The sequence below is a fragment of the Capra hircus genome, chromosome 21 (genome assembly GCF_001704415.2).
Source record: "Capra hircus breed San Clemente chromosome 21, ASM170441v1, whole genome shotgun sequence".
Lineage (NCBI taxonomy): Eukaryota > Metazoa > Chordata > Mammalia > Artiodactyla > Bovidae > Capra > Capra hircus.
Window position 1 is genome coordinate 32532651 of NC_030828.1, and position 27041 is coordinate 32559691.

The window sequence follows — 27041 nt, forward strand, 5'->3', positions numbered from 1 at the left end:
GCACGTCCAGGAAACCATGTCGCTCAGAAGAATGCCCCCGGCTTCTGAGCTGGCTGCTGGCGCCCTGCCACAGCCCAGACTAGCGGGACAGCCCCAGCCACAGCAACCCTCCTGGACTTGCGTTAGGCCGAGGTGGGAGATGGGAACCCCCCGCGATGGCCTCCCCACAGCCTCTCCCTCGGGGACACCACATCCACCCGCCATGGCCCACCCGCACCTCCCAGGCCCAGAGCAGCGTCTTACCTCAGGTCAGGCGGGCTTGTAGGGAGTGTAGCTGGGAGGGGGCCTGGCAATCTCTCTCTCTGCCTGTGGGCTCAGGGGCCTCAGGGCCTGTGAGGGCAGGAGGCTGTGGGAGAAAAAGTCAAACCATCAGCCAGAGCGGGGGCAGCACGGAACGGTTCTGGGGGGCAGTGGGGGGGAACTGTGTGCAACAAGTGCACACAGAGGGTCTGATCCCACTAGGCTGGGCAATTAACACTCATACATCTCACACCCAGACTCTCTCCCCCTCTTGTTGACACACTCACATACACTCGCACGTGTTCTCACTCCTTTGCACACTTGCGCTTACACACACACGTGCTTTCACCTGTACACATTTACATCTCACACCCAGACTCTCTCCCTCTTGTTGACACACTCACATACACACTCGTACGTGTTCTCACTCCTTTGCACACTTGCGCTTATACACACACATGCTTTCACCTGTACACATTGCACTCAGTCTCTGACACACTCACATGTCACTGGCACTCCTGCTCACTGGCACTCACATACCCTCCAGGCCACCAGCTCTGGCGGTGGGGCTCTGGGAGTGGCGGGGTTCCTGGCAGCAGGCAGAGAGGCGGGTGTGAGGATATGCCTCCCCCGCCCCCCGGCTCTGCGACCTGGGGAAAGTCAAGTCTCTGAGCCTCACTCCTTTCATCCATAAAATGGGCATACCATCTCTCCAGCCAGGGCTGCTGGGAAGATGAAAGGAGACAAGAGATGCACGAGCTGGGCCATGTAGGTGCCCAGCCGGTATCAGGGACTGCCTTCCTTCCCAGCCTGGCTCCAGGAGGCAGGCCCAGGTTAGTCCCTGAGAGCGGGTGCTACAGAGCCCCGGGGTGCCTCTCCGTGGGCCTGAGATCCGGCTTCCTGGTTCCCAAGGATGCCCTCTCCCTCCCTTCCTTCCCCTGCCTCTCCTGGTTTACTCCTTCACCAAATATTCTCCCAGGGCAGCTCGGGTCCCAGTCCCCCCACCCTCCATGAGTGGGGTCAACACTAGGGAGTCATATACTCTTGGCGAGGCCCCAAGACACAGGCCTGGGGCTGCAAGTCCAAGGAGAAAGGTTGGCTCCCAGCTCTCTCAGTCACTGCCTGCATGGCCCTGGGTCCAGCTCTCTCTCCCAGCCTTGGTTTCCTCAACCTCTCAGTCATTGTTCAGTCACTAAGACATATCCGACTCTGTGACCCCATGAACTGCAGCACACCAGTCCTCCCTGTCCCTCACTATCTCCCGGAGTTTGCCCAAGTTCATGTCCATTGAATCGGTGATGCTCTCTAACCATCCCATCCTTTAAGAAAAAGACCCAAGTCCCTTTCTGAGCTATTGCCAAGAGGTTCCAATCCAATCAGTGTTTCTCAAAGTGTGGGAGACGTGCCACAGGGGTGCATAAGGGGATTCTAGGTGGTATGCAAACAATTTTATTTTCATAGGTGTTTATTTTTCCAATGACAAGCATATCACAGCTGTGATTTTACGGATGTGTGGCGTGGGGAGCACTGGGTAATCCACCTTCAAATGTGAGTCAACACAAAGATAAGGACTAAGAAAATGCAAGCGCAGGTGGCACCCAGAGGTGGCTATAACTGCAGTGGTGACAGGGAAACACAGCCAGCCAGCATCTCACAGGGCCTGGCTGCCGGCAGCCCTCAGGAGGGTTAGCAGTTCCCTTCTTCTCTGACGGGCCAGGCCAGCCTCCCCTTTTCTTCTTAATTTCCCCGTATGGCACAGTACAACACAGGCCTGGACCCCCGGGGGACTCACAAGGCCTTCCAGACAGGATAGATGTAAGCGTGGATGAGTGCAACTCAGGGGTGGTTATCATAACGTGAGCAGAAGATGGCAAAGGCCTCTAAGTCCGTTCCAAAGTCAACATTCCATCAAGTCTAAGATGCAAAAGTGGAATTCCTAGCTACATGGTAGGTGAATATGGAGGAACTCTCTAGAGGCAAGCCTTCTTGTTTCCTGGGCTGCAAACGTCTCCTCCAAGAAGGAAGCAGAGAAATGGGCACTGAACAGGTTCCAGGGTCCACCTGGGCTTTCCCATCCTGACAACAGAACCACAGCAGTGTGAACCCAGTAAGAGAGGACCTGCCTAGCTCCACAGGTCACCAGCCCCAAATTACACTCCCTGCTGCCAGCAGATCCCAAGGGGCCTCCCAGTGGCTGCTGACCCTGCAGGACAGGACCAGATGTAGTGCTGCCAGCCCGGGTCAGAGGGCTGGCCAGAGGCTGGGCCATTCTTCAGGCCTGGGTCCTCCAAGCCAGGCCTATCCAGGCAGGGGCACCCTGAGTGGCTGCCCAAGCTGCCTCCCAGTAGATTGGCACAAGTCAGCAAGGCCCAGGCCAGCCTGGGCAGCCCCGTTCTGGGCAGGCCTCCAGACCACCTGGCTGGCAGCCCTGAGCCCAGCTCCACCTGAGCTGGCAGGGCAAACCATGCCCACAGCTCTGCTCCGAGCACCCAGCTGCCCCATTCCACAATAATGAATGGGCCTCCCGCTCCCTTCTCCCCAAATCTTCTGGAAGCTCCCACTCTCCTTGGTGGCATCACAAGGAGTTGCTATGGAAATGGGACCACAGGCAGAGTGTGACAATGATTTGGGGCAGGGGAGGACATGCAGTGGGAGCCAGAAGCTCTGCTGGACATGGGGGACAGGGGTGGGGGCTGCCTGTGTGCCAAGTCCTAGAAAGAACATGAGATCCCAGCTGCAGGCCTCAGAGCCACAGGGCGCGATGGGGACCACGGAAGAGGTCGAGGGTGGGGGGTGCTTCTGACCTGCCCTCCTGGCTCCTTGGCCCTTGAGTGGAGCCCAGGGAGCCCTGGAAATCAGATGCCTATGTGTCCAACAAAACTAACGCATGCCCTGAGCAACCTGAGAGTTTCATGCAAACAGCTACTTCAGGATGCTGCCAAAGTAGCTTCAGTACTGTGGGGGACTAGAACCCAGTAAGTGTTCAGTAAACACTGTGATCAAAGAGAATGATACTGGTGTGTGTATATGCATGTATGTGTGTGTGTAAGAGAGAGAGAGAGACATGTGACTGTACTGGTCAACCCAGTCACAGAATCACAGAGTTTGAAAGACCCACACCCATTGTACAGATGGGGAGACTGAGGTCCAATGAAGGTCAGGGTCAACCCAGCAAGTCAGCCAAAAAATTAGGCCCAGAACTCAGGTCTCCTCTTCCCCAGACCTAAACCCTCAACCCAATATCCCTGGGTTTTCTCTCATTCATTCATTCTGTTTTTGCTGAGCAGGTACTCCGTGCTTGGTGACTGGGATATAGAGATGTGAAGGATACTGCCCCCACCTGCCAGAAGCTCAGAGAGGAAACAGGCCATCATGGTCAGAGGGAGGGGGGTGGGACAGAGGTTCAAGGGACTGCAGGAGCCCAGGGAAGGTTATCGTGGGGGTTTGAGTTACGTGCTTCCGAGCCAGGCATCAGAGACCTCCGGCTGTCCCCAGCTTGTCTCCCAACTGCTCCCTCAGTGCGAGCCCCCCGACAGCTCCCACACAGAGGCCTCCAATGTGGGACAGTAGCGAGCCCACCTGGGGCCCTCACCTCCAGGAGGTCATAGGGTGTTCCCCATTAGCACATCCAATCCCCAGAGATGAGCAACCATGAGAAAAGCATGTTATTACACAGGAGGAGTTCAAAGAAAGCTGGTGCCCTGACTGCCCTCCTCCTGCCCCAGGCTCAGCCTCCTCTTGCATTGTCCACTCTTTCCTTGTTCATTCTTGCTTTCCTGGCACCTTGCATGAGCTGGCCATAACACTGGGCCTGGGTGGAGCAGAGAACAAGTGAGCCCTAGACACCAGCCATCACACTCGTAGATTTCAACTCTGTCAGTGCAGGCAGATTCTCTACTGCAGTGGGGTTTTTGGAGGGGGTAGTACTGAGAGACAAGAGGGGACACCTTCTAGAGTTTGGCTTGAAAGACCCACCAACTCTGCTGTATCCCCATGGGCCATGCCTCCCAGCAGCTGGTACACACTCCCATGACCAGTTCCAAACAGGTGGAAACCAAGACCCTGAGAGGTGGCCAGGTGGACCCCAGGTCGCTCAGTGCTGAGGAGGCAGGACATGGCAAGACAGAGGACAGTAAGAACAGAAGATAGGGGCCAGGCCCAGGGCTGTGGAAGGGGAGGAAGGAGGAGATATCTTGGAAGGCCTCCTGGTGGAGGAGGGATACGGGTTAGCTCAGAGCCTGCCCTCGGCCTCCCAACAGGAAAAGACTTTCTCCAAGAGAGAGAAATGGACCAGGGGTTGTCCTCCCAGCCCTTGTGACAGGGGGCTGGGCTGGCAGGTAGAAGATGAGAGGGACGCTTTCCTTAACAGCCATCATCCTGTCCCAACCCACTGAGGGCTGCCCCAGTGCCGTCTCACATCCCAATTCCCTCTGTTCAGTGGGGAACCAGCTGGGGATGGGAAAACAGTAGAGACACAGAAATGGGGTGGGGGCAGACACACAAGGAAATAGGGGTCTAAAGAAAGAGCAACTGTGACCCCAATGCCAGAGGGCAGAGGGGAGACAGAGAGATGAAATGCATGGGCAGAAGGGGCCATCCCTCCCTTCCCCAGAGCCAGAGCTGCAGCTGCCAGGAGAAGCCTATAAACCAGGGCTTTGCAAAGACTTCTCAGCAATAAAATTCTTATTTGAAATGAAATCTTATGCAGTGGGGGAAGCCTTCTATGCCAGACATTAAATCCAGAAGCCATAAAGTGAAAATTTTGATAAATCCAACTACATAAACATGTAAAAACATCTGTACAGCAAACACACTATAAACCAAGTTAAAAGGCACTGGGAGAAAATACCACTAATATACAAAGAGCCCCTACAAATCAATAAGAAAAAAGACAAAAGAAGAGGGAAATTGGCAGTGAATTAGAAACCCACAGAGGAAGAACTAAAATTGGCCAATAAACATATGAAAAGATGTTCTATCTCACTAGCAATCAGGGAAATGCAAATGAAAACGACATGATATCATTTTTTGGCCCCTCAGACTGGGAAAAATTAAAATGATTGATAACAACCAGTGCTGGCAAGGATGTGGAGAAATGAGCACTCATGGACCAGCTAAGGGAGGAGGATTTGGCTCAACCTTTGGAAGGGCAATTTGGGAAGACTGAATAACATTTTAAACCCACACACCCTACAACCTAGAAATCTCACTTCTAGGAGCTTCTCCTACAGAATTGATAGCATAGGCACTCATATATAAATATTCAAGGATGCTCATAGCAGCATTGCTGGTGAGAGTAAAAAAGAAATGGCCTAAATGTTTATCAGTAAGGGAATGTTTAAACAAAACACAGCACATCCATACTATGCAACACTCCGCAGCCACGCAGCCATTTGACAGAAGGAGGCACATCTATGTATAACAATATGAAAAAAAATCAAGCTGTACAATGCTATTTCAGAATGAGCCCATTTTTATAAATAGCAGATTGTTCGTTTATGCCCCAAAAGGCTGGAAGACAATATGCAGACAGTATAGGGATCACTTCTTAGCAGGGGCACAAGGGGGCTTTCACAGTCTCCATTGCCTACAAATGTGTCGTTGAATTTTCAATAAAGAGTTTGCTTAATCCTTCAAATCCTGCTAAGACTCCAGTATAAAATGCAGACCTGATCAGATTGGCTGTGGTTGAAAGGGGAGGGGCTTATGTAGCCCCACTCCCAGCCTCTGGTATGGGGTGGGAGTAGGGCTACATAGGACCAGTTTGAGGACCTCAGCTGGAGAATGTGAAGCCCATACCTCCACTGCCCCAAACCAAGGCCAATGGGGAGCCCTCCCTGGCCAGATGGCACTCATTGGCAGCAAAGCTGTTTGCAATGAGGCCTCAGTGGCCACTGGGCATCTCCAACCTGGACTGATTTCTCTGGGATGCAGTCACAGTCCGTGGCTGCGCAGGAGGGGTCGAGGGGCCCTTATGCCCAGGTGCCCCCACCCCCTCAAGCCCTATTCTGAGGACACAGCTCTGAGGCCAGCATGGGGTAGGGTCCAGCATCTCTGCCCAGGGCAAGGGGGCCCAACAAGCAATACAAACAGGTCGTGCTAAAGCCAAGGCCACTGGCTCCTCAGCAGCTCTCTGGCCCTCGTGGGCTGGGGTGGGAGTTTCCCCTAGGTGACCAGAAAGCCCTGGAACATCATGATCTTGATAACCCTAGTCTAAGGCTCAGGGAGCCTTAGGGAGTGAGGGCAACATGGGAGGGGCCTTTGCAGGTCCAGCCCTGAGCTCTCACAGAGCTCTTGTGCTAGGGAAGGAGGGAGGGGACAAAGAGAAGACAAAGCAACAGAGAAGCTGCGGTGCTTTCCTCTGTGCGGAGAGAGGCTGGGCGAGCCGGTGCTACAAGCAGAGGGCACTGGTGTGTGCAGGTGCGTGGTGCTCAGAGAGGGGCTTGTGTGCGTCTGCAAAGGTGAACTATGGACAGGGTGTTGAGTATTGCCATGTCTATATCTAGAGTCAGTGAATGTGTGTGTGTGTGTGTGTGTGTGTGTGTGTGTGTTAGGGTGTAAGGACAGCCAGTTGGCTTGTGGAAAGGCCAGGGGGTGGGGGGAGTGAAAAGTGAAAGTGTTAGTTACTCAGTCGTGTCCGACTCTTTGTGACCCCATGGACTGTATGTAGCCCACCAGGCTCCTCTGTCCATGGGATTCTCCAGGCAAGAATCCTGGAATGGGTTGCCACTTCCTTCTCCAGGGGATATTCCTGACCCAGGGATTGAACCCGGGTCTCCTGCCTCGCAGGCAGACTCCTTACCGACTGAGCCACCGGGGAAGATGGAGAGGCCAGGAGCAGGTGGCAAATCCGGAAACCCATCCCCCACTGGCCCTCAGCCTGACCCACTGCCCCCCAATACTATCCTCCCCTCCAGTCAGAGGAGATGTCAAGGACCAAAGTTTGTGGGAAGAATGAGAGGGTTATCACAAAGCTTAGCCCCCAGGCAGGCACAGGGTGGAGCAGAAAGAGCGTGGCCTGGGGACTCAGATACCTGGCTTCCCATCCTAGGGCAACTTGAGGGGTCACATTAACCATGTCCCCTGGGAATCGATGACAACAGAGATCTTCACCAGAGTCCCCAGAGACGGGGAATTTAGGAGGTCTGAGCATGGAAACTGCACAAAACTCGACGTGAGTTTACGCACGTGGTGTGGGGCGGGGAGAGCATGTCTGTTTCAGGTCTGGGGCCATGGCTTTCATCAGATTCCCCAAGGGACCCACAGACCAAAGAGACTCAGGACCATCAAGCAGGAGGGAGCAAGGCTGGGCCCCTGAAGGACAGAGGTCTCAGGGGCTCGGTGTCCACCTGTTCATTCATGGCTGGCAGGGCAGCCCGATTTGGAGGGCAGGGGCTAGGGCAGGTTCTGCAGCTCTAGGCCCCAAGCAGGGCACTGCCCACTCCAAGAGTCCCAAGGTGTAGACGCTGGTTCGAGCAGGGATGAGAGTTGTCCAAGGTGAGCAAGACTGCCCTGGCAGGAGGGGAGCACAGGCTGATGGGGACAGAGATGAGGGTGAGCGAGTGGTGACTCTGAGCCTTACTCTCAGACTCTCCGGGCCTCTGTGTACTCATCTTACCCCCCAGGCTACTCAAGGTAGACCCTGGGAGTCTATTCTGAGCGCATGAAAGGAAGGCCCAGGCCATGCAAGGGTGAGGCTCGGGCTTAGCACTGAGTGTGCTATGCCATGCTATGTCACTTCAGTTGTGTCTGACTCTATGTGACCCTATGGACTGTAGCCATCCAGGCTGCTCTGTCCATGGGATCCTCCAGGCAAGAATACCGGAGCGGGTCGCCATGCCCTCCTCCAGGGGATCTTCCTGACCCAGGGATTGAACCCAGGTCTCATGTCTCCTGCATTGGCAGGCAGGTTCTTTACCACTAGCACCCCCTGGGAAGCAGCACTGCGTGTGCACTCCTGCATTTGGGAGTCTTCCCACCTGTTGTTGGCCTGAGCCCCTCTTCCCTCCTGGGATAGGGAGCAGACTGCTCTGGCTGCCCAACACTGCTAACTAAGTCTGCAAAGCCCAAGCCCTTCTTGGATGTCACCACCTCCCAAATGACAGTGACCCCAGAAAGGAGAGGAATAAGAGGTTTCATTACAGTCCTGGACTGGAATCAAGGGAACCTAGGGGCTGCACAGAAGCCCTGAGCAGAGCTGGCAGGCTGGGGCATATGAGCTCAGGGGAGCCCCCTGAACTGTCTCAGATCCCTCCAGGGTCCTCTCTCAGCCTGACATGGGGAAACTGAGGCACAGAGCAAGCCCTCTATCCTGGGTCACACAGGGAGTTGGTGGCAGATCGGGGCCAGGATCCCAGGCCTCCCGCCCCTGGCTGGGTTTACTCTGGGCACAAACGCAGCTCACCCCCCTCAGGGGACTCAGTGCCCATCTCAGCACCCCTACTCCTGCCAGAAAGAGGCAGCTGGCACTGGGGACCCAACACACTGAGTCATATGCAGGCCTGCAGGGCCCCTGGATCCAGACACCCCGAGTCTCTGTTTCCTCCTCTCTAAAACAGAGGTACAGGACTTCCCTGGTGGCCCACTGATTAAGGATCTGCCTGCCAATGTAGGAGACATCGGTTTCACCCCTTTTTCTGGGAAGATTCCACACGCCACAAGGCAACTAAGCCCACGCGCCATGACTGCTGAAGCCTGAGCTCTAGAGCCCACGAACCACAATGAGAGAAGCCACCGCAAGGAGAAGCCTAGAGAAAGCCCACATGCGGCGATGAAGACCCAGTACAGCCAAAAAGAAATAAATGGATAAAATTAAGCAGCTATTATTTTACAAATAAATAAAAATAAGACAGGTGCAAAAACTCCTGGTATGAGGATCAGCGGAACAACAGAATGCTTAGAGCAAGACGGGAGCCCTCTCCACTGCCCCCACCCCCAGGTCTGGCCTCAGTTTCCCCACCTCTAAATGGGAAGCTTGCTCGAGCCTCTGAAACTCCTGGGAAACTTTCCTGGGTGCCCAGCCCATGCCAGTGTCTGTGGGGATACAGGTGGAGGCAGAGACTAGGGCCTGCCCTCGTGGAGTTCCCTGCAAGCAAGGACTGGCAAGTGTGGCTGTGGAACAGAGGCTACTCAGCAGAACTGGGTGCGAAAGCGCCCACAGCCGGGCTCCCGAACGCACAGCCACACTGCCACAGTCTCCACCTCTCCCCGCTGCTTCATCCCCAGCCGGTCCCACTCATTACCTGTCTGTCCCCTTTAGGCACTAGGTTTATACCCTTGCTCCAGGGGCCATGAGAACCTTGAACATAGAAAACTCAGTATGAGGCTTGGCAGTGACCAAGGAAGGCTTCCTAGAGGGGACAGGACAAATAGGGTCAAGTTCTCCCAGCGTGTGCGTATTCTCAGTCACTTCAGTCGTGTCCGACTCTTTGCGACCCCATGGACTGTAGCCTGCCAGGTTCTCTGTCCATGAGGATTCTCCAGGCAAGAATACTGGAGTGGGTTGCCATGCCCTCTTCCAGGGGATCTTCTTGACCCAGAGATCGAACCTATGTCTCTTGCGGCTCTTGCACTACAGGCGGATTCTTTACTGCTGAGCCATCAGAGAAGCCTGGTTCTCACAGCAGGCCTCGAATATCCAGATGAGGAATCCACTGGAGCCACTGGAAGTTTCATACAGGTCCCCTTGGCCTGGGCAGAGATGCTGGATCCCACCTTAGGCTGGCCTCAGTCAGAGCTGCGACCCCTGCAGGGGACTCAAGGGCGTGGGGGGAACCTGGGCACAAGCTGCCCGCTGCCCCTCCTCCACAGCCATGGACTGTGACTCCATCCCAGAGAAATCAGTCCTGGTCTGAGAAGCCCAGCGGCCACCGAGGCCGCATTGCCATCGGTGAGTGCCGTCTGGCCAGGGAGGGCTCCCCGACAGATTAAGAGCAGTGCCAGCCCGGACTCATTCATATTCCGGTCTGGCTGCCGGCTTCAATATGGCTGAGAGACGCGAGGGCAGAGGCGGCCCTCCGAGAATGCCTGGCGATGATTCCTCTCCGATTCCAATTTATTTTCTATCATTAATGCTTTTGAAAAGCCCCACATGCTCTGCAAACAGGGAAGGAGCATGGGGCTGGGGAGGGGAGGAGAAGAGAGGGCTGGGGGCGGATGGGGGCATGACAGAGGTGGTGCGGGCAGCAGGCGAGGGGCCCTGAGACCTAGGTTCAGATCTCCACCCTGTCTCCACCTGCCTGGAGACCCGGGGACAGACCTGGCCTCTCCTGGGCTGTGGGGAACAGCCCCCTGCTCTGCCCACTTTGGGGGACACTTTCCAAGATCTCCTGAGGGGTCAGAGGTGAGCAGGCTTTATACACAGTGAAGGGCTGTACACTTCGAGGAACCGAAAGCAAAGCAAGCCTGACTGACTGTGGCAACAGAGGCCTATGAACTGGACCCCTGCCTCCCCAGCTACACTGGCGGCCCCCCACCCAAGGCTCCAGGAAAGGCCTTGACTGCCTCTGACCAAAGCACAAGCAGAGGAGACAAGCACCAGGATTTGGACACCCCTACCCCTCACCCTACTCCCATCCCCTGCCTTTTCTGTCTCAGACTCACACTCCAGCCTCCCTTCCCCCACAGACTCACCAAGGATCAGCCTCCCAACCAGCATCCCTCCTACCCTACTACCATCTGCGTGGAGCTTGGAGTAGGGTTGGGGGATCATTCCCACACGTCCTCTGCTCAGAACCTTCCAGAGGTCCCCATCACCTAAGCCCAAACTCCCCACCTCCATGCAAAGCTCTCCCAGGCAATTCAGGCCCATCTGGGCAGCCCCAAGGGCTCCCTGGCCTGACCCCACCCTCAGCTCCAGCACTGACCACCCCTGGTCTGTGCACATGCTATTTCCAGTCTGAAACTCTCTCCTCCTCGGCTCCAGTTCACCTGTCAGACTCCTACCCCTTCTTCAAGATGCAGCCCAAGTTCTCCCCTGTGCAACTTCTCCCGACTCCCCTGGCCAGTCCTGCTCTGTGCTTCTAAGCATGCCGTATCCACCTTCTACGACTCCGTAATACGGTCACGATGTGTGTTTGGCAGCTCCCCTCCATTCAGTGAGCCCTGGTGGCCAGGGGCTGTGTCTGATTCATCCAGCGCATTCCTAGTGCTTGGCAAATTTCCTGGCTCACAGAGACTCACTGACCCAATCAGCTGGTCTTAACAGAGCACCTACCGGGTGTCAGACTCTGAGCTGGGTGCTGGGCATGCAGCAGCAAAGACAGAGTTGGTCCTTGCCCTCATGCTCTTCCAGAGGATGTGCTCAGGGAATGTCTGTTGAATGAATGAACATACGACCACCTTGCAAACGGAGAAACTGAGGCTCAGGGTGAAAACGCCCTGCCCGAGGGCACTCCCTGCCCACACCTCTTTCTACTCTGTTTCTCCCCTAGAACCTTAGCAGCAGTGAGGAGGAATTCAAAACGTAAGGTTAGCGTCAAAAAGGAAAAAAAAAGGAAAACGAGAATGTAGTGGATTTTCCCCCCTTTCTCCGTAATGTAAAGAAAATTGCTTTTGCCAACTATCACAGCTTAAAAGCAATTAGAGTTTTTGGAGGGGACTCTGGGCACGAGCAGAAGACACAGAGCGAGCGCCCCATGCAGAATTTCTCCAGCGTTAGTTTGTACCAAGCAAAACGCGGGTAGGGGGTTTGAGGGGAAGGGGATGTGTTAAAAGCAGCAATTTCCAGCAGCAGAGATGGTGGAGATAAAATATTTACAGCCTCCAAGGGAGGGGCCTGGGAGGGGCCTGGGAGGGCCAGAGACACCCCGCCCCCCTAGTCCTCATTCTGGAGGCAGGAAAAGGGAGGATAAAGAATGGGAGACAAGGAAAGCCACCTCCCTGCCACTCCTGCACTGATGGGCACTTGAGACAAGGAGGGGAGAAGCCCCCAGATGCCCCGGCTCTCTCACCACTCCCCCACCAGGCAGGACCCACAGCCACCACCCATCCCCCAGCCATCAGAGATCCACCCCTCCAATCATCAGTCCTGGCTCTGCTCAAAATCTGGAGAACATCACCACTCCAGGCTGGCATTCGAGGCGTGCACAGTCAGGCCCCTCTCCAGACTCATCCCCAGATGCTCCCAATGGGGCACGCAGCCCTGACCGTTTTCTGAGAGGCCTCCTTCGGTCCCACCTCCAGGCCTTACCCTGAGAAGGGGGTATAAGGAGTGTGCACACCTCCCCTCGGGGGGAGGTAAGGCAGGTTTGAGGGTGAAGACCCAGAGCAGATGACCGAGCCAAGGACACACACCCCTAAGCTGCACACTAGACTTCCAGAAATGCCTCTTCCACTGAACAGCCTCTTCCCCACCGGGACCCTTCACTTGACCCTTGGCCTCTTGCCTCCAAATACAGAGCAGCCACCAACAGCATCTTCCTGAATTCTAACTTCCTCCTTCCTAGTTGCAGCACAGACTCTCCTCATGTGGCACACAAATGACACAGCCTCCACTAGAAGCAGATGTTCCTAGGTTTGAATGCCAACCCCTCCACTAACTGTGTGACCTTTCCATGTCCCTTGATCTCTCTAAACCTCAGTTTTCTCATCTGTTAAATGGGAACAGTAGTAGTACAAATTTCATGGGGTTGTTTTTAGAGTTAAATGAGGTAATATATTTAAAGTACCTGGCACTATGACTAGTGGGTGTGCAGTGAACTCACCTCTGCCCTACTTCAACTCACTCCTCAAGGGTGACTCTCCAGGCCTCAAGTGGCCTGTGCCCATGCACACAGGCTCCCATGCCACCTTGCCATCCCCTGATAAAGGCACAGAAGGCACACACCAGCTGGGTGCAGAGGGTGAGAGGCACTGATGTGCTTTGCACACACACAGGGGCCTGATCCCTCCACACAGAGCCAGGGAGCCCTCGCTTTCTTGGCTTAGGAAGGATTCCTCCTTCCTAAGGAGGGGGGATGCCTCCATCGGAACCCTGAGAACCTGCCCAGCCAGGTGGAAGGAGTGACCAGAGGCTCAGCCTTCCCTCCAGTCTGTGGCTACGGCCCAGCCCTCAGGAATACTCACAGTCCTGCCTGACCCAGGGCCCAGAGAACAGCAGTTAGGGCAAAGCCCAGAGCAGAAACCAGGACTCAAAGACCGTGAGATCCAGCAAAGCTAGGTAGTTTTGGTTTCAAATCCCAGACCCACCACTGACCAACCAAGTGACCCCCCTGAGCCTCAGTTTCCTCCTCTGTACAATGGGGCCCATAATGGCCACCTCACTGCAGTGAGCACTAAGCTCTTCCGGTGCCTTGCCGGGGTTCCAGCACGCAGGCAGCCGGTGTGGGGGCCTGTGCTGGCTCTGGCCCACCTGCGCCCGGACTCTGGTGCAGGGAGAGCAGAAGGAAGGCCTGGAGACGGAGCAGCAAGGACCTGCTCTATTCCTACGACCCTTGCCAGCCCACTGCCCACCCAGCAGGTGACCAAAGGACCAGTCAACAGATGGGCCAGTGGCCATAGCCAATCCTGCCTACCCTTCTCACAGCAGAAGCGGTCCATTCCCTGCCTCACTTCATCCAGGAGAGGTGGTGACATGCCCCGGGTCCACAGCCCCCATCCAGCCACTTGGGGGAGGCTGGCTGTCTTCCTCTCCATCCCCACGTGCAGAGAATACACAGGCTTGATGTAGGGTCTGGCAGTGATGCAGGGCGTGGACGAGGAATCAGAAGGTGTTTTGACCTGTCTTCTCTTACTCTCCCTCCAGTCACCTTCCTCCCAGGGGACTCTCCTGCTCACTGCTCCTACTTCCGTCCTCCAGAAATAAGCCCAGCAGTAAGTGTGGCACAAACCAGGGTTCTCCTCACTGTGGGGGCAGCGATGGGAGCACAGGAAGACCGTTTCAGCCCTGGATGCCTGGGCCTCGGGCCACCCCGCTGAAGCCTCCTCCCCAACCTGCACACCCACACTCCCCACTGGTAAACAAGGTGTGTGTGTGCGTGTGTGTGCATGTGCATGTACAGAAGGCAGAGCAGCTCCTAGGAACCTGGGGCCAACCCCAGGATGACTGACAGCCCTTCCCCAGCTGGGCCCACCTCTGCCCCTTTGAACCAGAGGGAGCACTGGTCTGTCTGAACCACAGCCCCACAAGGGCCAGGAGCAGGGGATTCTGGGACTGAGAAACCAGACTCCTGACTTTTTGCCAAGGCTCTGCAATGCTTTTCTTTTTTTTTTTAACATTTATTTATATATATATTTATTTATTTATTTGACAGCATCAGGTTTTAGTTGCGGCATGCAGAATCTTCTATCTTTGTTGCAGCATGCAAGATCTTTAGTTGCAGCGTGTAGGATCTAGTTCCCTGACCAGAGATTAAACCCAGGCCCCCTGCATTGGGAGCTCCGAGTCTCAGCCACTGGACCACTGCAAGTACAAAAGCATTGTATTTGCAATGCTTTTCAATGTGACACTTGAGATGGGGTTGGCCACTCCCTGTGCCTCAGTTTCCCTACCTAAAAAGAATGAGATCATCTCCGAGGCTACCGTCTAGTTCCAACGTTCTCCAGTTCCATATCTGTGACCCCGGTGACCCTCACAGAATCAAGAGGTGCTCACAAGTCACCAAGGGCACTAAGGGCAGAAAAAGCATGTGTGGGTGCCAGGAGGGCAGAATCACCCTGACCCCAAGGAGACAAGGAAGCCCGGGGAGACTGGCACCTGCCCTAGGCTGGCAGGACACCCGGCCTCCCTCCTCAAAGAGAAATCTGGGCCCAGGCAGGAGAGTGAAGACAGCTCCTCCATGTGGCTAGAGGCAGCCAAAGCCCGCCCTCCTTTCTGCACCTGCCCCAGCCCATGCCTCGCTTCTCATCTCTGTTCTGAGGCTACCAAAGACTCAGCCCAGCCCAGATCTCAGGCGCAGCCCCCTACCTCCCCCCCACACACCCTCAGTTCTCCCAAAGCCCCTGGCTATCCAGGCTGGGCCCCTAAGCACCACCCCCGAACTCCAGGCAGCCCTCCCCTTGCCTTCCCTCCTGCCATCCAAAATGGCTGGTGCGGGCAGCCCTGCGCCTTGTGCCAGCAGAGGCTCCCCTGGCCCTGCATGGCCAGAGCCTGATAACAGTCTCCTAAATTAAACAATAAACAAGAAGTTGTTTTAGATTTTCCTGACGCTGCAGTTCCTGATTAATCCCCGCAGCAAACAAAAGGAAAAGAACCCCGGCTATCCTAAAAGAGACTCACTTCCTGTTTCCAGGCGGAACCTCCAGCCTGAGCCAGAGGAACCACCCTAGCAGCTTCCTACCCCAGCCACCTGCCCAGCTCCAGGCCGCCTCCGGCCTCCCCTCGCCCCCACAGTCTCGGGCAATCCTGGGCTGACACCTGTAGACAGCCTCCCAGATCCCACTCCTCTTCCCGCCCCCTCTGCGCTGTGTGACCGTGGACAGGCCAGGTTGTCTTTCAGGCCTTAGTCTCCGCATCTCTCAAGCATCCTCACTTCTCAAGGAGAAAATGAATTATGTGACCACTTGAGGTAAGACAAGCATTTTCTTATATTTTTTGGAGATGGATGCTGAAATATTTAGGGGTGAAATGTCATGATGTCTATAATTTACTCTAAACTACTCCAGAAAGAAAAAGATAAAGCAAAATATGGTAAAATGTCAACAACTGTTAAATCTGGGTGAGCGGGTATATGGGAGTTTGCTACACTACTCCCTCTATCTTTCTGTACCTTTGAAAATGTTCCTAACAAAAAGTAAAAAAAAAAAAAAAAAAAAAAAACACAACGCATTGGTCACATGAGCCAGGACCCCACAAATAATACCTCCTGCTCCTGGCAGGCCTGAAAGGCAGCTGGGTCTCTTAAGTAGGTTAAACATGCCCCCTGCCATCCCCTTTATGTGGTTTCCCTAGAAATCGCTTTTGCACAAATTCCACTGAGTCCTAGCTCCACATTTAGAAGCCTGAGCACATTCAGAAGCCAAACACAGCGCTTAATGAAGCAACTGTTTTCTTCTGACCAACCACCTTCCTCCCACCCACCACCTTCTTCCCACCCACTTTCTCCCTGCCCTTCTTCAAAATGACCCTGGATTAGACATCTTTTTTTTTAATATTCATTTTTATTTATTTTTTTGGCTGCTCCAGGTCTTAGTTGCAGCATGTGGGATCTAGTTCCCTGACCAGGGATCGAACCCTGGGCCTCCTGCATTGGGAGCAGAGAGTCTTAACCACTGGACCACCAGGGAAGCCCCTGGATTAGAGATCTGGATGCTGGCTCCATCCTCATATGGCCACTACCCTCTCTGAGCCTCAGGTTGCTGCTCCCCTGCCTCACCCTCATTAACCAGAAATAATGACAAGTCAGGGACTGCTTAGGCGTCTCATTCAAAGGCACAGTGTTACCCCACAGAGACTGAAATCCCCACTTAATAGATGGGAAAGCTGAGACCCAGGCCAGGAGAGACTGGAAGCAGAACACAGAAGAAGCCAACAAAGGGAGGTGAGAGTGAGCAAAAGCTCCCCTTCACCTCCTCCCTATCTCTCTACTCCAACCCTGGCAGTGCGAATCTAAGAGAGGATCACCAGCACCTCCCTTTCTCTTGTTCCTATTTACGAGCATCCTGGTCAGGAATAAATGACCATGATCGCAATCTCCCAGCCAGGCCCAGCTGACCCACACCAACGTTGGCCAGGCCCGCCTCCGCCAATCGATAATGGAAGAGTTATCAGTACCCCAAATAATCAATTGCTAATTGCTGGATGCCATGCAATTCATCGGGGAGAGTTATGTGTGGCCAGTGACTGGGCATCCCCGCCCTGGCCTGACGGAGCCTCCCAGGGGACAGAAGGCCTCATCTGTAGTGAGCATCTCAGCAGAAAAGCCGCCAGTAACTCGGAGCTTCTCAAAGAGATGTCCTGGGCTCAGCCAGAATCTCCAGACCCAAAAAGGAGGGGGAAGAGGCAGTGGCCACAGAGGCTCTGAGGGATGGGCCACATGCCCTGGTCAGCCCATCTGGTCCCAGATCCCTGGATCTGCCAGGTACCCAGGATGAATAAGCCCAGCCCTTGCCACCAAGGCATTCCCAGTCCATGAGGAGAGACCAACTGCCAGGTATCGCAGGCCTTGCACACAGTAGGCCTCACATACAGTAGGTGCACAGCAAGTGTTTGCAAAACGTAAAGCAGATACGCTGCTCTGAGTTCTGAGGAAGGAGAAGCTGCTCCCAGCTAGGGGGACCAGGAGGGATTTCTAAACACCACATTCAGGCTGAGTGTGGAAAAGCAGGTGGGATCTACGGGCAGAGATGGAGGAAGGACTCAGGCAGGGGGGTCAGTAGGGTGAACCCCTGGAGGAAGGAAAGCCACAGCACGTGAGAAGGAGAGAATGAGCGGCATTGGGCTGGAGCCTAACTGCACAGAGGACTATGGAACGAGATGGCTGGGTGCGGGGAGAATCGGACTCTGCAAAACACTGAGGGGTCCAGACGCCAGTCTGAGGAACAGGGAGCCCTTGGAGGATGCTGAGTGGGAGCGTGACAACCAGCATGTGTTTGGAAGGACCGTTAAATGCCACGGAGTCCACAGTTCCTGCCAGGTTCCGCCCCACGAGGGTGGGGGCTAGCCTTACTCATCTCTGTCCCCAGAGCAGCCAGCGCAGCCGGGCCCAGAGGAAACACCCAACAAGAGAACCGCTGAGTGATCACAGGACCCGCAGATGTAGGACGGGGACGCCTGGCCTCGCAGCTGTGGAAGATGATGTTTGTATCAAAACATGTATTTACAGTAGAGTCCCAAACACAGCCTTGGGAGGCAGGCAGGGAGGGGATTATCTTGCACTTACAAAGAGGGACGCTGAGGCTCAAAGAGGGACACACAGTGACCCAGCCAAAGCCACACAGCTGGGGGAGCCCAGTGTTCTCCCCAGAAGAGAGCCCCGAAGGCTGAGCCCTGCTTGCCTGGGCAGGGTCCAAGGGTGCCCAAGAGGTAAAGGCTCCCCCTCCCTCCCCAGACACACCCTGACACACACACACCTGTCCCCACCCCTACCCCATGTTGGACAGACATGTCATTGGAGAAATGCCCCAATCACTGCCTCACTGAGCATCCCCCACAGTAACCCCAGCTGGGATTGTCTGTCTGTCACCATGGCAGCCTGTCCCTGCACGTGTACCAGAGACAGGGCTAGGCAGAGACTCTCTAGAATCCCCAAGCTCGGTCTAGACAGACTTTGTTGAAGACAGACCCACTTCTCCCCAGCCTCTACTCCCCCGCAGTTTGGGACCCATATCAAGGCAGCAAGAGTCCTGGACCAGGAGTCCAAAGACAGGGTCAAGGCCAACTCACTGTGTGACTCTGGAGAATCGCTTGCAAGTTTCTTCATCTGTGAAATGGGACAGTGCTCTCTTCCTACTTTACAGCATGCCATGGGGACTAAATGAGGGATGGAGTATAAAAACTTACTTATAAAATTATAAACTGGGCTTCCTAGGTGGCATTAGCGGTAAAGAACCTGCTCGCCAGTGTAGGATATGCAGGAGACCTGGGTTTGGTCCCTAGGTCAAGAAGATCCTCTGAAATGGCAACCCGCTCCAGTATTCTTGCCTGGAAAATTCCATGGGCAGAGGAGCCTGGTGGGCCACAGTTCATGGGGTCACAAAGAGTCGGACACAACTAAGCATGCATGTACCACATTAAATTATAAAGCACATTTTTTCCTGAAAAATAAGGCTCCTCTTCAGCCTAGAGACTGAAACTCCAGCAGAACTCACTTCTCTCTCCCAGCAGAGGGCAAAACATGACTGACACTTACTGAGACTCTTCAGTGTATCAAGCTAGCGCATGCTCTGTGTGTATTATTTCAAAGTGTGTTAATGACACCCGGAGAAGGGGTTATCATTCTCACATAAGAGATGAAGAAACTGAGGCCAGAAAAGTGATTTGCCTGAGCCCATCCAGCTCAGAAGAGGCTGAGACAGAATTCAGACTCAGTTCCAGATGGCTCCCATGCCCAAGGCAAGCCCTTTTAATCACACCAGACTGATCTGAGGGGCCCATTTCCATACTCCAAAATCTCAAAACTACAGAATCAGTGATCAGGGTAAGGCTGCATGTCACACCTGAGCTGCGTGTCACACACATATACTCCACTCAAACCTGAGACCCTGACATCAGAGGCGCTGTGCCACCCCATGGCCTGTGGACCAGCAGGGCCAGAGGACTGGCATGGGGAATGGGGGTGGGGTGTCTGGCACAGTTGGTCCTGAGTTAATTGGATCAGTCCTGGGCATGGAGCCGCCTGTCCTGCTGCCCTGGCAGATGGGTGCTGAGACTGGGCCACCTGCCAAGGCCCAGCCTCCATGTCCAAACCAACCTAGACACTGAGGTTCCACTTTGGCCCCCTCCCACCCTGACCCTAGGGGTGGGCAGTGCCCTCATAGAGCAGAAGGCCAGAGTGGCAGCCGCTATCCCTCCTGGGTGGCGGGCTCCTCCCCTGATGTGGCCATATGGCCCCATACTCTCCCTGACAGCTGGACGGTTGAAGCAAGTGCCTGAGGAGGCCCTCTGCAAAGGCTCCAAGGCCCCGGGCACCCCACCCATCCCTGCCCTGCAGGCCGCAGGCACAGCCAGGAAAACCCCCAGCTGGAGCCTCTGCCCCCACCCAACTTGCTTTGTGACCTCGTGTGAGTCACTGGCCCTCTCTGGGCATCCAACTCTTCCTCTCTCAAATAGCGGTGATGACCCGCCCTCTACCGCTTCCCCTTGCATTCCACTTCCCAGGTCACTGCCTTCCACCCAAATTCACTCCAGGTCTCCAAGGAGACAAACTTATCCATTTTACAAACATGAAAACTGAGGCCCGAGAAACTTCAGGAACTTGCTCAAGTAAGCACAGGGGAAGGGCCAGTAATAAAGACTCATTTGTTGACACCAGGATGCCTGCCGACTCTGTAAGCCCAGGAGGTGGGAATGATGATGCCAGAGGCCCTGCCTCACTCTGACCGCCTGCATCACTCCACCTGACTCCCCACCCAGCCCAAATATCTTCCTCCTCCATCAGAAGGGGAACCATGCACAGCTCCTTGGCCATCCCAGCGAAAGCTGGCCAGGCGCCTGGCCCTGCTCTTGCCCCCACCACCAGCCTGCACTCCCAAAGCAGCTCTAGGACAGCGGCCCTGACTCCGGCTCTCCCAGCCAACCACTCCCACGACCACCAGAGGGAGCGGTTTAAATTGCAAATCTGATCGCGTCCCTCCAGAACTTCACCCGACAACCTCTGAATACAAAATCAGCCCACACTCCTCAGCTGGGCACTCAAGATCCTCCTCCGTCTTGTGCCAACCTGCTCTGTGCCTGCTGTGCCCCTGCAGGAACCACTCCACTGCAAACACGTTCCCCCTCCCGTGCCTGGCGCCTCCCACCGCCAAGCCTTTGCTAACACTATGCCATCTGCCTGGAAAGCCCTCACTCGGTCGCATCCTCCACTCATTCACTTATCCAGCACATTTCCTGAGCATCCACCAAGTGTCAGAAATATCTGAACAGGTCAGCCCTTCTGGGTCCATCTGAAACAGCCCGTTGCCAGCCTCCCTCCCCTGTACCTTGCGGGGCCTAGCCCAGGCTGCCTTATACCCAGGGGTGTGGGTCCATGTCTGTGACTCCTTTCAGAGCTCATCCAGGGATGGGCCCAGGTTTGTCATAAGTACCCTCAGTATGAGCTCCCAGGTCTCAAAGCAAGAGAGGCCCCCAATATGGAGTGATCCCCAAGTGGACAGTTCCAGGCAGTGAAGGGCAAGGCCAATTGGGACACGGTTCCTGGGAGCAGATATTGAGGCCTTCAGTTCAGTCAGTTCAGTTCAGTCTCTCAGTCGTGTCCGACTCTCTGCGACCCCATGAATCGCAGCATGCCAGGCCTCCCTGTCCATCACCATCTCCCAGAGTTCACTCAAATTCACATCCATCAAGTCGGTGATGCCATCCAGCCATCTCATCCTCTGTCGTCCCCTTCTCCTCCTGCCCCCAATCCCTCCCAGCATCAGAGTCTTTTCCAATGAGTCAACTCTATGCATGAGGTGGCCAAAGTACTGGAGTTTCACCTTTATCATCATTCGTTCCAAAGAACACCCAGGGCTGATCTCCTTTAGAATGGACTTGTTGGATCACCTTGCAGTCCAAGGGACTCTCAAGAGTTTTCTGCACCACCACAGTTCAAAAGCATCAATTCTTCGGTGCTCAGCTTTCTTCACAGTTCAACTCTCGAATCCATACATGACCACTGGAAAAACCATAGCCTTGACTAGACAGACCTTTGTTGGCAAAGTAATGTCTCTGATTTTCAATATGCTATAGGTTGGTCATAACTTTTCTTCCAAGGAGTAAGCGTCTTTTAATTTCATGGCTGCAGTCACCATCTGCAGTGATTTTGGACCCCCCCCAAAATAAAGTCTGACACTGTTTCCACTGTTTCCCCATCTATTTCCCATGAAGTGATGAGACCAGATGCCATGATCTTCGTTTTCTGAATGTTAAGCTTTAAGCCAACTGGAAACCCACAAAAGAAAATCTGGTTGGCCAGGGTGGCCCCCACTTCCCCATAAAGGAGGCCTGAGTGGTCAGGGGTAACTTTACCCCCTCAAGTTACCCCAAGGCCCAGACCAATCAACAACTTCTCACTGTGTGCTTAGTCGCTCAGTCGTGTCTCTTTGTGGATTGTAGCCTACCAGGCTCCCCTGTCCATGGGGAGTCTCCAGGCAAGAACACTGGAGTGGGTTGCCATGCCCTCCTCCAGGGGATCTTCCCAACCCAGGGATCAAACCCAGGTCTCCACATTGCAGGTGGATTCTTTACCATCTGAGCCACCAGGGAAACCGAAGAACGCTGGAGTGTAGCCCACCCCTTCTCCAAGGGATCCTCCCAACCCAGGAATCGAATCTGGGTCTCCAACACTGCAGGCGGATTCTTTACCAGCTGAGCTACCAGGGAAACCCACTTATCACTGAGTTTGTTATAATTTAAAACACAAACACAGCAGGGTCAGGGCAAGGAAATTAAGGGGACCACGCAGAGCAGGAATGGGCAAGGAAATTAAGGGGGCCACGCAGAGCAGGAATCCTTCCCAGTCAGGAGGTTTAGAGCAGGGAGTGGTCATCTTCCTAAAGGAGGCAGCCAGTGGGGGCTGGGAGCACCTGATGGGGGCTTTCATCCCTGACCCCCAGATCAGGGGCCAAAGAGGTACCATATTCTCTCTCTCTCCTTGGCTTGAGGCCCTATATTGAGGACTCACCCTGCTGGAATCAGTTGGGAATGGGTGATTGGGGTAGGGGTCAAAGAACCAGGGCAGTGTTCAAGCAGGTCTTGATGGCAGGGTGGGGCCAAGCAGACAGCTGGCTATGTTCCAGCCACTTGGGAACCAACCAGAGCATCAGTCAGGTCAACACAAAGGAGCAAATGACCAGAGCTCAGGGAGCCACAGGGGGACAAAGGGGTAAAGAGGTAGGGGGCAAGGGGTCAGGGGGCGGGGGAATGACAGCTAAGAAAGACCAAGTCAGCTCAAGCTGGAAGAAAGGAAGGGGCAGAGGCAGAGAGATGCTGCCCCAGAGTGAAGCCAGCAAAGTGGCCAAGGGAGCCACCAGAGAACCCAGCAGACCACCCCCACTACCCCCAGCACTCCCACACCCAGATGAGCTTTGGCCACTTCTGGGCAACAGCTCTTCCCCCCCTGAGGTCTTCAAGGGCCCGAGTGGCCCTGGGGATAAGTCCAGGGTATCATCAGGACTGGGCTGGGGAGAATGGGCACAGACACCTGCCTGGAGCTGAGAGCTACTCTAGCTACCTGTGTCTCGGGTGGGCCACTTGGGAAGGAAGTGGTCCCCATAACCATCAGGCCCTATCCCCACCCCCAGTGCACATTTAGACCTCTGTGTGGGGAGCCCATTCACATGAGGGTGAGCTCTTTGGCCCAGAAAGGGACTCCATGGGAGAGACCTCAGAATAGTAGGAGGGATTCCAGGATCCAAGCAGGAGGACAATGACAGGATCTAGAGTGTCAGGCTGGCGCTTGGATCCCCAGAATGACACTGACATCCCAGTGCCAAGGATTATAGGTTTGCAAACCATCAAACAGAGACCAGGGGGACTCTGGGGTCTGCCCAGATGAGGCTGGGATCAAACCAGGAGAATCAGGCTGACAGCGGCTGTGCCTACCTCCCTGACCATCTGGAGAGTGTGTTGGTCACAGCAGCAAGAGAGCTGTCCTGGGGAGACCCTCCAGCAGCAGATCCCCAGAGCCCAGGTCAATAAAGAAGGCTTCAGGGCCCTCCCTGCGCCCTCCCACCTCAGCAAAGATCAGGATTAAAGGATAACTTCACAGTGCAAGGGAATGACTGTCATTCCCCTAGCTCCATCTCTGCCTCAACATCCCCCTCTGAAATGGAGAGGAAACGTGGCCATGGCCCCTCCATTCTCACAAGGCAGCAGAGAGATCGCGGAGTGGCAGTGAAAGTGGAAGTCCGTCTAAGCCTGAGAACTGGTAGATATTACCATGCCCCTTAGACTCAGGGAGATACAGACTGGCCCAACATCACCACCCTCCACCCAGCATCGAGGCTGAGAACAAGACTTCTGACCCCATGGGCTCAGACACTGAGTGCCAGGGAGCGAGGCACATGGACAAGGGCGGCTGAGAAACTCAGCTGCTCCATCCCAGAATCCCAAGCTGAAAGGAAAGATGGGGAGCAATCAGAGAAGGCTTCCTAGAGGAGGAAGAAGCTGCTTGGAAGCAGGGAGAATTCAGTAAAGTGGAGAGGCCTTCAGGGAGCCTGAACTCTTTCCCTTTCTTGGGCATCTCCCTCCTGGGACACTGGCCTCCCACACCTCTCAGGGCACCATCCTGGACTACCCGACCATCTGATCTTCTACTGAAGAGGCAGGGCTGGCACTGGGGGCAGAGGGGGTAGGGGTAATTGGTAAGCTTCCTGAAGCTGTTAGCAAAGGACAAGAATGCCAGAAGATGGAGGTGAGGATGGGGGCACAGCACAATCGCAGCCTCATCAGTGAGGCAGCAGGAGCATGGTTCCAAGAAAAGCAGGGGAGGGGGAGGGGGAGGGGCGGGGCGGCACCCGGCTGGGAGCCTAGTGATTCCCCTTCCAATCCCTAGGCTCTTGGGAGCTCTTTGGGGGCCAGGACTGATGGGATGCACTTTCCTGGCAGTTCCCTTCTTCCAGCCGCCAGTCCTACGGAGCAGAGGAGCAGGGACACAAACACAGAGGCAAGTCTCCCAACTCCCAAACCTCAAACCCGCGTCCTCAGCCTGGCTGCAAAGATGACCTCCCGGCCCTGAGGCCGGGAAGCCGTCGCCCCGCGGTCCCATCTGACCCTGGCGGGGTCACGGGAATCCGGCGCCCCGGGCGCCTCCAGAGCGGCGCCGAGGGGCTGAACCGGTGTCCCCGAGAGCCGGCGGCTGCGCTGATAAAGTGGACGTTCCCCCTTGACCCGCCGGGCGGCACGGCACGCGGCCCATTCCTCCCTCGCGTTCTCTCCGAGAAAGGCCGGAGTTCCACCATTAAAGCGCCTCCATCCTCTGCTCCCACACGCAAAGTTGGTCCAAGTCGCCGGGGTTCCGATGGCAGGTAATGGTTAGGCGGGGCCGCGCAGCGGGCGAGAGCGCGGTCACGAACCGGGGTGCTGAGCGCGCTCCCCTTCAGCTCCACGCGTGCACCCACCCCCTCACAACGGGCGCGCACCCAACACCCCACCCCACAACCCGCTGCCCCTGAGGCTCCCGCCCAATCAGAGGCCGCGCACGCGGCGCTGCCGGCGGGCAGACACCCCAGCTCCCCGGCCTGCGCCCCCGCGGCCCCGGCCCCGCCACAGCATCCCTCCTGCCCAGCCACACTCACCGTCCCGGGCGCGCAGTCGGCGCGCAGCTCCGCTCCGGGGCCGCATTCCCCCGCTGGGCTCCTCTCTGGTTCCCGCTCCGGCTCGGGTTCCCGCTACGCAGGGCTCGGCTCTGAGATGGTGGCCGCGGCAACGAGCGAGGAAGGGAGGGCGTGTGCGCGAGTGTGTGTGTGTGTGTATGTGTGTGTGTGTGTGCGCGCGCGCGCGCGGTGAGTGTGCGTGTGCACGGGAGGGCCCCGCGCTCCCCTCCGCGCCCCGCTCCTGCCGCCAGTTCTCCACACTGCGATGCCAGCAGAATCCCTAACGCGCGCTCCCAACTGCCTGGGCGCTCACACTCGTGCACACACGCGCACACCTGGGCGCGCACACACCCCCGCCGCCGCACAACCGGCTCCGCACTCCCGACTCTTGCCCTCCTGGGGCGCTCACAAAGGCCCCGGCCCGCCGGGAGCCCCCGGAGCGCGGCCCGCGGAGCCTGCGGAGTGACCCTGCGGTCCTACCGGGCTGGCCCCGCCTTAGATCCTCCGGTGTTCCCAGAGGGGCCCCCTCTGGCGTCCCTGCTCCTTCACCCTGCCGGCCCGGCCGCGGCCGTGCTCTCCGCCTGATCCCCGGCCCCGGTGCCCGACTCCGGCTTCTGGTGCTCCCACCCAGAGGCGCGGGCTCCCTGCTCCTCGCCTGCGCCGCCGCCCGCAGCCGCGTGCTCTCCCGCTCCTTTCTTTCCCTCTTTTCTGTCGCTGCCTCTCCTTCTGTCTCGTTTCCCTTCTCCCACCTGCACCCGCCCGGATCCCGGTCCTCCGTCTCTCCGGCTGCCTCTCCGTCTATCTTGCCGACGCCCTCTCCCGCGCCGCCGCCTCCTCTCCACCGGCCTGCGCTGCCCTCACATTCTCCGCATTACTCTGGGGTGCCGCCCGCCACTCGCCGGGCCCAGGGTTCCGGCGCACAGTGGGCGGCGAGGGGACCCGCCGCGCCCGGGCCCCACCGCCCCCTCGGCTCTCCTCCCGCTCCGCGGCTCCGCGCTCCGGCCTGGCGGGCGGCGACGTCCCGCGCTAGCCTCTGCTGTCGCTGACAGCTCCCATCTCGCCCGGGCTTAAAGGGATAGCGCACCGGGCTCGACCTGCCCCACCCGGGGGCGCCGAGGAGGGCGGCCTCGTGCGCCGGCACAGTCCGGGGCGGTGATGCAGCCGGGGCCGTGCGGGCAGCACCCGGTCCGCCGAGGTTGAGCCCGGCCCTCCGGGGCTGGAGGTTGAGTCAAGGAGACCGGCGGTCGGGCTGGACCGCGCCATCCAGGGGGCGCTCAGTGCTGGTTGGCGGCTAAGCCTAGGGGCACGCGGGAGGTGTGGGGCGGTGCAGGCTGGGCGCCCGGCACTGCGGGGCGGGGGAGAGGAGGGATCAGGGAAGCAGCTGTCCGGATCTGGGCAGAGGGTGAGGACACCTGTCATGCCGAGAGGACAGGGCTCACAGGATGGCCTCCCACTCGGGCTGTGTGACCTTGGGCAAATGCCTGCCTCTCTCTGACCTCAGTTTACACTTCCTTGAAAGGACACTGAGTTCCATCATCTCTGGGGCTCTGATTTGGTAGTGTCAATAGGTCCCTCCTCCCTGTAAGAGCAGGAAGTGTGACGGAACTTTGCGGGGTGCAGGCGGTCCGGAGTTGACATTGAAGCTAGGTATTGAAGGATGAGTAGGAGTTGACTGGGCAGAAAAAGTATCCCATTTCAAGAGGATATGCAAAGACCTAGGTGTGGGAAGCAGGGAAAGATGCCGGGTATGATTCCTGGGTAGGGAAGATCCCCTGGAGAAGGGATAGGCTACCCATTCCAATATTCTTGGGCTTCCCTGGTGGCTCAGCTGGTAAAGAATCCACCTGCAATGCGGGAGACCTGGGTTTGATCCCTGGGTTGGGAAGATCCCTTGGAGGAGTGCATGGCAA

General features: G+C 56.3%; 1 protein-coding gene across 3 annotated transcripts in view; it reads right to left on the minus strand.

Moving 5' to 3' along the window:
- The window catches only part of LINGO1 (leucine rich repeat and Ig domain containing 1), a 213898-nt gene extending 188481 nt beyond the window's left edge, over positions 1 to 25417 (minus strand). For all 3 annotated transcript variants that reach the window (XR_001919928.1, XR_001919930.1, XR_001919929.1), the window contains exons 1-2: positions 25114 to 25417; positions 244 to 346 (exon numbers count right to left, since the gene is read on the minus strand). The gene's annotated coding sequence lies outside the window, so the exon portion shown is untranslated. The remainder of the gene's footprint in view (positions 1 to 243; positions 347 to 25113) is intronic.